At 47.7% G+C, this 12,573-nt stretch overlaps 2 protein-coding genes across 2 annotated transcripts in view; one reads left to right on the forward strand and one right to left on the reverse strand.

The window, feature by feature from the left end:
- The window catches only part of LOC119094491 (open rectifier potassium channel protein 1), a 67,894-nt gene extending 67,363 nt beyond the window's left edge, over positions 1 to 531 (reverse strand). Inside the window, exon 1 of the mRNA XM_037217548.1 lies at positions 362 to 531. The gene's annotated coding sequence lies outside the window, so the exon portion shown is untranslated. The remainder of the gene's footprint in view (positions 1 to 361) is intronic.
- LOC119094492 (uncharacterized) overlaps positions 1 to 12,573 on the forward strand; it is a 62,781-nt gene that overhangs the window by 28,559 nt on the left and 21,649 nt on the right. The window lies entirely within an intron of this gene.

Raw genomic sequence — 12,573 nt, forward strand, 5'->3', positions numbered from 1 at the left:
TTTCCACACCGAACGGCACGACCTCCCGGTTGTTCGTTCAGAAACATATTTCACTCAGTTTTAGACCGAAACAAAAGAGCGTTTATCATTTCCTTATGCCAGTAGAGCAATTACCTAATTTGTGCAAAAGAAGTAGCACACTTACGCGGCATTCATTATTACAGCGTGTATGCATGCAGTTAATGCAGTTCATAATCGAAGCTGAAAGACATGTCATAGCTATCGAAACGACTTCAACGGGCTGCCGTCTCTGCCAGATCCAGAGGTGTCCGTCGGTGGACGATGCCACATGGTGCAATTCAAGCAGCGTTCAACGTGCTTGGTATCACCACCGACCGCGAGACCAGTTTGGCCTGCTTACCTTGATTAGCCTGTCAGAGCCACCAGTTTCACCCGCGCGCGTGGTCGCGCCAGCGAAGCGTGTCACCGACTCTCAGTTCCTGCTGGAACGGCGTCGATGCTACAGGACGGGCAAGTGGCTTCTTTGACCCCACATGGTCAGGTGCTGGGAGCTCCGCCGGCGGTCCCCACCCCGCGCCATTCCGCTGACACAATGAGCTGCGTGGCTCGGTGATGCGAGGCACCGCAAGGTGATGGACAGGAAGTCGTGGCTAACTGCCTCTGACATCTAGCGGCAAGATGGGAACTAAGAGTGTATAGCATCCGCCGCTGGAATTCCCTAGGTATGACGGTTGCTGGATATTTGAGTGTCGTAGGAGTGTAAAATGATTGCCCTGTTAATCTTTCTTAACGCCATGGTGTGAGTTCACTAATGCCTAAACAGGTCCAGAGCTGCGGTTTTTACCGCGTTGCCAGCGTATTCATCAAATGATATAGGTAAAAATGTCTGCAGGTGCAGTCCAACACTTCGGTGCAATTTTTACGGATTGCTGCCCGGATTCTTCGCACGCACGGCACGGCTCACGGCGCTTGGCATCTCTCATCCTGACATCATCATCTTGACATCTCGCATCTCGTCCTCTCTACAGCGTGAATCGTCCTCCTTACAGCCATCTTTTCCTGAGGTTCGGTGGCCACATGTCAAAGTCAGAATCGCATGCCGATCGAGCCTGCTTCAGTGGTAAAACACTGGATGGGATCGAGCGCCTCTCTTTTTAGGAGGATACTGCGATGCAAACGCACTATGATCCAGTCGGCCGGGCATGGCAAACAGGTCGCGTTCAAGTCTCTGGAGTACCGCCTGTTGACCTGCCAACGAGCCCAAACTTCTCTAAGACTGATGACGCGCTGGGACTGTGTTTTTCTGCCGAGAATTTCGACTCCTTTCAGTCACACGTGGCACGGAAACCAGTGAAAACTGGTAGGGGAGAATAAATCTGACACACCGTCTTCCAGCCGCAGACTGCGTGAGTCTAAAAAGAGGGTCGTTGACGGATTCAGTGTTGAATGCCTGAGGGTATGGGGTACGGCATCACGTTATACAGTCTAAATGTAAGGTTTAGACTAAGACAGCTGGTAGGCGGCTAGTAGGGGATGACGGTAGATACTTATTAGGCTTCCGACTGTCAGAGGTATGATGACGTCAGAGGTCTACCAGGCACAAGATTTTGAGCCTTATGCTTAGATCTGGCCGGAAGGAAGATTCCTGAATCTTTCATAATTCGTCTTTAGTCATTTCGTCAGTATTCATTGCGTTTACCTCACCACTCATCATTGCTTTCATTTCATTATTTATCATTAATGCATTCTATCATCTATCATTTGATTAATTTCATCATTCATCATGGTAGGCATCAGTGGCTCGCTCTTTACGGACAATGCTCTTCTGTCCCTCCGGAGCGAACTCCTCGTATTGCAAAGCTATGATGCTTTGCGCTACACGCTCAAATGCAGGAACAGGAGTCCTGGGATGTGTTCCTTGTTTAACGTTAAGCTGGCTAAAGGCGAGCATACAAATTTTCTGGAAAGAAGACGCTGATGCTGCCGATGCTATGACCCCCTGAAACTGTAGGCTGATGTCCAACCCCTAGTTGTTTCAGTTTGTTTCAGTTTGTTTCAGTTTCAGCTATTTGTTTCGGTTTTGGATGTGGCTGAGTGGATGACATGCCAAAGAGTGCTCGGGGCAGAGGCGGCGGCTCGTCGCGAGAGCTTTGGTGAACGGCAGGTTATGTCGACAGCGATGGCCAGTCTCATAAAATCAGGTGGTGAAGAATGCAAGCTTTGAATTCTTGCGTTTAATTTCTACTGTTGTGGTACTTCCCTCGTAGTTCCCCGAGACAAAAACAGTCCAACAACCCAACATTCAGAATACACTACAACGAACACTGATGCTGACCAACATAAAATGGGCACCAGAAGCCTTTTGCTTAGAACATATATTTAGATTCGCGGCGGTTTTATGGGGAGGTCTGGGGGCGCTTTTGACACCCACCAATCTTGGGTTTGGCGTTGTTTCACCTTACTTGAACCGAATTTTCACCTTGCTTGAAGCTGAGAACCTCAAATTTGGAAAAAGTGAGTTCAAATACAGCCCGACGCAACCTGTAAATTTGGTCTGTCTAACTCTCTTAGTTTTTAATATCTCAGGGGGTCAAATTGCCCCCACATCCCACCCGAGCGAAGGTTGCTTAACCGGCCACCCGGGGGCGTGTCAAGCCGGGAGGTTAAACCGCGCACGGTCTGCGCATCCAGATGTTGTCGAAGGACTCTGACCGTCGGAGAGGTCTCTTGAAATGTTATGTTATGTTAATGTTAGGTTATGTAAATGTTATGTTAGTCTTTCGACCAGTCTGAGCCCTGCCGTGACCTCCCTGCTGGTCAAGGACGCCTTCGGATTTCTTGGCCATTTCTGGCCGCTGACCATTCTAGCGTCGCGCTGTCTCGTGAATCATCCCGAGTGTGCCTTTTAGCCAAGTGGACTGCCAGGATACATACAGACTATTTCAGGTCACTCTCCCCCCCCCCCCCTTATCCGACTGCTGTACCACTAGCGTCATGTGTGGGCGATCTGAGTTCAACATGGACGTGTTAACAATAGGCAGATCTCCTGCGAAACTTTAAACAATATCCAAACTTCGTCTCGCTGCAGGTGAGCTTTCCCTTGAGCCTCAACGACTCTGTGGGGGAAAAGGTCTGCCAGATGTCTCAAAGATTCTGTAACCTCGATTAAGCATCGCAGTTTCTCACAAGGTGTCCGTACTTCGCCCCGGAGGCGATAAGCGCACGGAGCACTTCTCAGGCTGCTTTTAGAAATAGCCTCTGGATGGTACTTCCGACGACTTTTGCAGTGTTAGGGCTAATTTCGTCCCGGTGGCTTAATTGGTTAGAGCGCCTGCCTTCCGATCCACCCATCCGTGGCGGCGTGGGTTCCAGTCGCTTTAGGGCGCTCGCTATTTGCTCTTGATAGCCATGGTCTGCGGCCGGTGGCAGTGGTTGCGCTGAGGGTCAGGTGACGTCAGAGGGCAGGACGGACCGTGCCGAGCATTACGGCACGTTAAGCTTTCACCTCCAAATTCTGCCGTTGTATTGGAATTGCGCCATCGGGTGGTAGGGGTCAGGGCTCACACGTCAAACACTTCTTAACGCGCGCGCTGATCCCAGACATCCATCCATTCAAATGGTTCGGATCAAATCTTTAAAAAAGTATATTTTAAAAATATGCGTTATTTCCTTTCCCTTCCTCAGTTTGTATCGGGCTTACGTTGTAACTCCTAAGAGGTACGTCACTGGCTTATCATAAATCACAATGGGGTAAACCAGCAGATGTATCACGTAACGCTATCTCTGTGATCCCCAACGTGTCATATGTACTAAAATGTGTTACGGTAACCATTCTTGTGCAAGCTTGAAGTTGGAAGGCGCCTTTTGGGGTGTGGGACAAGCGAGATGACAACAATTATCATCACCACGCACATAACACCTTAACATAAGGGAGTAAAATTTTCGCCTTTGACTTTTGGAAACCCAGTATGTAAGTGTCATTGATGCACTGGAATATTATAGTTGTTGAGTTTGGCGGGAAGCGGAATGCTAATCTGTAATGGCCAAGTGCGGGAGCCATCAAAACGTCCAAGATTGCAGCGTCCAGTGCTCATATCATCCAGCACGCTTCCAATTCCGTGCCCATTGAGGGCGTCTATAACATACAAGCGCGAAAGTCCAAAGTCGTAACATCCAGTGCTCAAGGCGTTCAGCATTCACGGCACTCAGGATAGTTTTATCCTTGTCGCTAGATGGCACTACAGTAGCATGTTTTTTTACTCCGGTCGCTATTTCTCCCTTTTCTCAACAGATGGCCTACTGAACCTGGAATTCCACCGATAGTCACGTGATGTGCACTGTGGTACGTGGTTGCTATCAAGCCCCTGCATTACTGCGTTCTGGGTAGGCGACGCCGTGATGTCATGGTGGGACTAAATCATATGACACCACGCGACGGCGGCGTGAAAAGCTGCTGTCTCCAACCTAGTTTAAACATAAATATCTCAATAAATCGGACTTTTTCGACCCAGCACCTCCAATGAAACATTTCCAGGTGGGAAATGATATTGGTTTATACCAGACCTACAAAAATAATGCTAAAATGCACTCTCACCCTGCCCGCGACAGAGAGATAGGGTAGCCCATTTACCAGTGATTTGTTCCAAAGAACTCCAGTGGAAAGTGGTTTGAAATATTGTGTGTAAAAGAGTACAACATAACACAATAACAATATGGGGGAGGGGGAAACGGCTGGGCAGACGGGTTCTCTGCACCTTGAAAAGCGTATTGGGAAGTTAGAAAGCACATCCTGTAGCCTTAGGAGGGGCGTCGCCAGGGTGGACGCAGGGTTGGCCTGCCCAGATGGGGCAGTGAGTAGTAAACCCTAGGAGGCGTAAATGCAGCGCGCGCCATTTCAGTTCAGGATAGCCCATCAACCACATATTTCCATGCGTTACATTATATAGATTCACACATTTGCACTCCTATTTTGAGTAACACATATCCCTCGTTGCCTAACTTCGTTCATAATTCGGCAAGATATTACGGGGGTTAAACAACGTGAAAAGAACGACAAACGCACAGTATGCTGTTGTATTAACCAAGACGTGCATCATAGAAAACCTGCCGCCACGTGCAATGGTGAAAACATGGAATTAAATGACGGAACTTGCCGCCACCGTGCTACCTCCTGGCCACGTAACCGCTAGATACCGACATTAACATGAAACTCTGGCATTTTTTTACTGTGTCGCTGTGTGCGATCGGCTGCTAGTCGCCTGACGTCTACACTTTTCGTCTTCCGCATCAACAGCATCTCCCGTTTTGTAGCATGCACCACACGCTGGGCTTATCGTAAGCGCACCGTGCGCACTTACATCCATTACCGAAGGCTTAGCGAAAAGATGAAAGGAGCTGAGCACGTTTTAACTATTATGATCAGATCCAAATTACATAGTTTGTATCTTTGTTTCAAATACAAATTACATACTTGACACCAAATTACATCTTTGTCATAGTTACCTCGGTATTATGCGTTCACTGCAGCTCGTCTTACGCGGTAACGGCAACCGGTCGTCTTGGTCGATCATCTAATCGTTCGCGCCATTTTCATTCGCGCCAACCTGCCTGTCGCCAAGCACGTGCGAACAGTCAGGCGCGTCAATGAAAATGTTCTTATTGTTCGAACGGGGAAATTTTATCAAGCGTCGGAGCCTTTCGGCATCCGCTCACGGATAGATCACAACTTGTTGCGAGGGAGTTGGTCTTTGAAGACAGACTCCGCGTGAGGTTAAACCAGGAGGAAGCAAATATGCAAGCAAAAAAATATTGTTTCGCCTGCATTACCGGCCATGGGTTCAGTTATTACCAAAACGAGGATTACCGCTTCACAAAAAAAAATATTACCGATGCTCAACGCAGCAATAACATGACATTTAACCCCCGTCATTATAGGCAGCGATTGTGGCACGTGTCTTGGCACCAAACGTGTTCCTAGATTTTCTGGTGTCGGAGCAGCGGCAGCTTGTGATGAGCACTCGACGGCGATCTACGGATGACTCGGGAGGCGGGTGGCAACAAAATCGTATTGCACAACGTATATACTCACACAAAATATATACTCAGAATTGAACAAGACACACGCCAGCTTAAATGTCGTGTCGCTACAAGACATGGTCTCGTAGACATAAAGTAAAACTAAAGAGTGCGGTTTCTGGAACATTCGACCTTTGACGTACCACCAACGTAGAAACTAGCACCAATCGTGGGTTCGTGTTCAGAACAATATACTGGCGTCTTGGCAAAGCTCTATCTTTATTAGTTTGGTAACGCCACAGGGAGAGTCGCACCAACCCCCTCTCCCTCTTACAGTCCGAGTTGTCCGCGTTAACCACTGCGCGTATGGGAAACCAGAGGTACGGGGTTCGATTCCCCGCGGTGCCCGCCCTTCCTGCCAGGGTGAGAGGCAGGCGGCGCATATATCCTCAGCAGCTGAGTGCGTCGGAAAGCCCCAATGACACACATAGGTACTTACACATATTGTATCACACATGCAGAAGGGATATTACCATCAACCATATATTTCCTGAGCATAGCATTACATGAATCCACACTTTTGTGCTCCAGTCCGCGGGCGCCAAAGCTCTCCCGTTGTATCACTGCGGTCACAACTCAACCAGATATTCTGGAAGCTTGAAAGTCTTCACAAGAAACAAAACCTTGCACGATATGCTCTCATCTTCACCCAAAACATTGCACGATATGCTCTCATCTTCACCCAAAACATTGCACGATATGCTCTCATCTTCACCCAAAACATTGCACGATATGCTCTCATCTTCACCCAAAACATTGCACGATTTGCTCTCATCTTCACCCAAAACATTGCACGATTTGCTCTCATCTTCACCCAAAACGTGCATCCAGACGACATGTCGCTATCAATCATGAATGTATGTGCAGTGCATGGAAGCATTAGGTGTGACAATGTTTTCAAGATGTAATTATTTTTGAAGGTGTGCTCGCATTGCCATGCCACGAGGCTGTCGTTAGTGAACGTGAACACGCCTTAAAGCTAATTTGCTATGACAAGTCTAATCGACATGAGCCACATTGACCCTTCGTCTTAAGCTGGTTATGGACCACTGCTTGGCGCGAAATCTGATGCATGACTTAGCTGCATGCCCATTGATTATCAAAGTGCACTGAACTATACGTACATATATATATATATATATATATATATATATATATATATATATATTCATAAATCTATGAAACAAATTATTCTCCATACATGTTCTGTTAAAGGTCACAGCGGATTCAACATTGTTGATCTTTTTGGATGTTTTTTTCGGTAAATCTGATAACGGTTTTCTGTTTTTCTCGCTTTTCGTCTTAGATGACACCACGGCTCATAATGCAAAGAAGACTTGGATAACTATATTGCATGGCCTGGTATTAGTTGCGTTTCTCCATGTCTTATCATTCATTGCGCTTGTTCTGGAATAGCGGTTTTATAAGACAAATTCGATGTCATAGCACGGTTTCTGAATTCGCAGGTTACGTGAACCTGGGAAACAGTGACATACACGCAGGGGACTAGACTTTCTACTAAATACGGTCTCTTTTCGCCTAGACAGTCGGGCAAATGCAGCTTTCCTCAATAATATGGCATGCTATGAAAAATCAATGTCGCACAATCCAAGAACTGAGTGTATCCTGTAAGATCTTTATTGATTTTTGCTGTTCGAAAATATAGCGAAGGTAAACCGAATCAATTCAGTCTATTTTCTGCTGTGTGCCAAACATTTCAGTAGTGCTTAATTTGATGCCTTCAGTAGTGTCATATTAGGCTTGGAAAATTGAAATTATCTCGTGCATGTTCTTATCTGGATCTTATGCCCACATACATCAGTTTTGGTTATACCAGCTTGGCGCAAACATACTACACACATACGGCAACATAGACGTAAGGTTTTGCGCATTGCATATACTCATTCATCAACACGCAGCAGCGTTCATCCGCGAGATCCAAAATACTCAATGTTCCGGTGCTCTCCGCCCTTGCCAATACAGAACCCACTGATAAGTGCACTGGCACCCTCCAACAAAGTGCGCTTCATTGTTTCAGGGGCCCCAGCCAATGTAAGTCACGGGCCCGGTCTTGTTCCTGCCTGGGAAATGGGTCCTCAGGCCCAAACCGGCACGGAGTCGACTGTTTGGTTCTGGTGATGCCTGATCGACGTAGAGGCCCCCATCGACTCCGGGGGTCCGCGATCGGCGCCAAGGGCCTCCTGACAGGCCTTGAGGGCCCGGGTCGCAGGCCGGGATCCCTAGTACAATCTCCGCCCAGCCCTTGGGGCCCTTCGAAGTCACAAATCGAGTCTTCGATTGTCTGACCCCAGAGCCTTAAGGCGGGGCGGAGCACGTGTTCCTGTACATCTCCTTTGTGCGCCACTGGAGGTATCTGAGCGGCGAATGCGAACGCTGAGCGAACAAATAGTATCCGAGTAGTTTCCAGTTTCCCTTGCCGTCCATAGTTTGAAGGGTCACAAAGATCTAAGTAGCTGTAAGGGTTCTTAAATACCAGCGTACTCCTTGCGGCCAGGAAGTCCTGGCTAAGCGGCCAGAACGGTCCATCAGTTTATCAAATGAGGCTTTGTTGGCTGCCATACACTGTTACGATGTTATCTGAACTTCTACTCGGCAATATTGTTTTGCTTTTCTCATTCAGTATGGCCATTTTTATGGTCATTGCCCGCCGCCCGCCGCGGGAGCGGTTGCCGGCCGGACCGTCGAGCTCGGCAGCTTCTGGGCTCACCTGTGTGTCCGAGCTCCGCGTCCAAGCGATTGTAGGTAATTTATCCCACATATATGCACCGATTGAGCGAAAGCGTGGTCTACACATTTGACGGGCGGCGGTTTGTGTGTCGGACGGGCTGTGATACTGACTGGGGCTTTACGTGTCACCGGCTGTCTGGGCCATTTCGAGGCGTAGTGCCTCTATTACGTAACTTATCAGGCATTTGGTATGTGGGATGTGGTGGTGGCGTGGCCGGGACCCCATCCCAGGATCGAGAAGTCCAGAGCTGAGCACCCTAACCACTAACCACTCTGCCATCATCGCCCCTCTGCGGCGCGCCCTGCGCCCGTCTCCATAAACTCCAGGCTGGCGGTGCTGGACCCACAGATTCTATAAGAAGGAAGTTCTGAAACGTATAAAGAAGGAAGATGTCAAGATGGATGAAGTGAATGGTGAACGTAAGCTAACGATTTTCCCAATTCATCCAGCAAGACCGAAAACCAGCCCAGTAATATTCGCTCGGCTCCCCTGTTCAAATGGTGAATCAGATGCTCGTAATGTTTAAGGGTGCGTAGTACTCAGTGCGTAGCGCTTTGCATAACGGCTGACAGGGAGTTAAATACATTCGCAATATACGTTTGCTTGTTTAATTCCTATTTACATGCAACCAGGAGCCAAGTAACGCGGATAATTTTATGCACAACCCGCAATACCAAACAGCAGGTACCCCGACAAGTGTCTTCCACGACCACCGCGCACTTACTGCTGAGTAACCAGCTATCTTTGATACCACGAGCCAGTGATCAAAGTACTGGATTCTTTAACACGCCTGCTTCCAAGGGCGTGCTGACGCGGCAAAAATCGCGTGTTTAAACAAAACGTTGTCCATGTCCATGCATAGTGGTTTAACTGGGCAGCACCGCACCCCATGACGTCACTAGTCGGCATAGACAAGCGAATTCAGCTACGGTAGCCCTTCATTGGACAATATCCAAATCAATAGGTTGAGGGTTACAAGGAAGTGGTCAGCATCCCAGCCCCTGAGTCTCACGCACGCTGGACTACATGAACGCTGGGTGCTATGAACTTTGGATGCTGCGGTCTTGGATGCTGCGCGTTTGGGTCTTCTGATTCTCCTCACTGGCCGATTTCTGGATGTTGTGAAAGCTGGATGCTGCGATTTTGGACATTTTGACCCTTTGACATTATGAGCTCTGGACGTTTCAAGACGCATCCGGCAGCGCACCAGACATCCTTATCTGGAATATTGACTGGCTCTGCATTGTCAGTTTGCTCCTTCGACACTCTTGGTTAGTTTTATCTCGCTGCGACGCCTGGTTGCCCAGATCTCACCGAGATCTCGATCTCCGAGATCCTTTCCGACCCGTTTTTTCAATGTCTCGTGATTGGAAATTTTGCATTTCCCAGGTTAATGAAATGTGGATGTGACACAATGGCCACATTGTTTTCTTCAGAAATACACCGCCTGATCGAGCGACTTGCTTTAAGGTATTTTGAAGCATTACGAAGGAAATTTTAAAGAGTCATGCTAAAGGTCTGTAATAGCTCCGAGGCGTTGTGATTGTTGGTAACAAAAATGAAGGATCCGGGCCAGGCATCTGAAGATGCGAAATTGCTTGGTGATATTACACCTGCTACCTTATTTGTGATCACAGCGTCTGATGTGTCATAACACTCAATGCGAGGTAAGAACTAATGCTTTAAGCATCCAATAGCACCTAACAATTCTGTTCTAATGTCTGTTGTAATTTCTGTTCAGAACGACTAATGTCATCAGACGTTGGAGTCAGAACGCCCTGTAACACAGGGACGGGCACGGGCGGTAAATCGGGCCGTAGGCCCCGAGATGGCTAAAATCGAGCAAAATTAGCGTATTTCTGTTTTTTTAAAGACAATCTTAGGGTGTTCACATTGGGGCTTTCGTTTAACACGGTTCCTGAGTTCATTTATGTTAGTCCATTTATGCATTGAAACGTTTCATGTGAAAAAAGACAAGCTAAAGTCTATTTCATCTCCCTTCCCCGGTTTTTGGACATTCTTTTATCATTGTGTTGCACGGAAACACCGAAGACGCAGCATAATCGAATCCGGTCTTGTCATGGGAAAAATCCAAAGTTCAAGGGTCTGCCGCTGCTAAGGATCCAAAGTGTGTGTGTGTGGGGGGTGGGGGGGGGGGGGTGAAGTAAGCGGGAACATTGGCATTTTTAACGTTCTAACATTTTGTCTTCCATGTAAGAAGCGACTTAACACCGCACCCGCCTAAAAAGAATTTCCAAACCATTTCAAAGCGCGCTTTAATGGAGGTCGTACCAATGGTGCCATGAAACTTGCGCAAACAAGATGTTGATGGGCTATTATGCTGTAATTGAGCTATACCGTCTTCTTCTGTCTCGCAGCGGACCGGGTTTTTGTCATCGCCCACGAACTTCATCTGCAAAGATGAGCATCATTTAGCACATCACTGTTTTCGGTATCCCAATGCGGTGCGCTGACGGTTCTGAGATTTTCGTCGGTTTTCCTATGTCCAAGAAGCCACCTCTGAACAGCAAGGCACGTAAGAGGAAAGTAACATAAAACTTGTGATAGAGCGCTCTTAGCCTTTTTTGGTTCCACAACCATAGCACAATATCACCGTTCGATATATTACAAAGATGTTGGGGGAAAATGGTCCGCGATGCAGGCCAGGACAAGACAGAACCAGTGTACCAGAAGAAGAATACAACCACACCGTATGCCATCCATAAGCTTAATTTGGATCGTTTCGCCTATCAATATTGAAATGTGCCCTGTACCTTGCTGTTTTGTTGCTTAAAAATTAAGTCCAAACCTTTCTATTTGGTGGATTTCTGCAATAAGTCAATGCTAAGCATCGCGCGCGTGTTGTGCGATCCCTGTTATCGTTATCCGATCGTTATATTCAAGATCAACGGCAGACCTTTGCGGTGAAAGTTGAACAACCGCAATGCTCATCACCGTCCGCCCCACCCTCTGACGTCACCTGAACTTAAATGCGGCTGCTGATACCGGCCGCAGGTCATCCAGTTCTGGGCAACTAGCAAGTGCTTAAAGCAACCCAAATCCCTCTTGCGAACCGGCGCCGAAACCATGCTACTGGGATGCAAGAAAGATAAGAAAAAGCGGGCGAGGCTTATTCAGCTAAATATATGCCAGCGCTCACCAGCAGGGGACATTGTGCGGCCATTTAAGATGATCAATGGTCTTTAATGCTTTGAGCTTAGGTGAGCCTCTACTTACTCCCGTTACATACGACAAAAACAAACAAACAAAAACAAAATGGCGCAAAATGTGCCATCACGGATATGGTTTTCCCAGATTATTGGACATTTTGACGACAGAGTGAACTATTTTGCACTATGACTTTTAAAGAGTGCTGAACACGCGACGTAAATAACTCCGAATTTAGCAATGAACCAAGACCTTGAGAGGCACAGTACAACCGCTCAGTTCGCCGCAAAATGTCTGGGTACCGACGTAATCGTAGCAATTCTCGTTACAACACATCTTGTTATTTTGACATTAGGTGACCGTGGCAAGGGTGGGAGGTGTGAATGTGTTAATATAGTTTTTAACGAAAAGGTTGTTCGCCAACCGGTCTTACACCACCGCAAGCCTTTACAACGGCTGGGGAAGGAAAGTCGCACGTGCCAAGAAAGCATCGGACCCTGCCGCGCCAATCCTTCAGTTTTCACCGTAGGCTTTTCAGACGCACGCCATATGGTCCAGTTGACTCACAAAGTGGGACGCTGGTGCTTTCAGGCTAGATGAAGAATTGGCTGAAACTGAGC

The sequence above is a fragment of the Pollicipes pollicipes genome, unplaced genomic scaffold (genome assembly GCF_011947565.3).
Source record: "Pollicipes pollicipes isolate AB1234 unplaced genomic scaffold, Ppol_2.1 Scaffold_4002;HRSCAF=4701_pilon_pilon_pilon, whole genome shotgun sequence".
Lineage (NCBI taxonomy): Eukaryota > Metazoa > Arthropoda > Thecostraca > Pollicipedomorpha > Pollicipedidae > Pollicipes > Pollicipes pollicipes.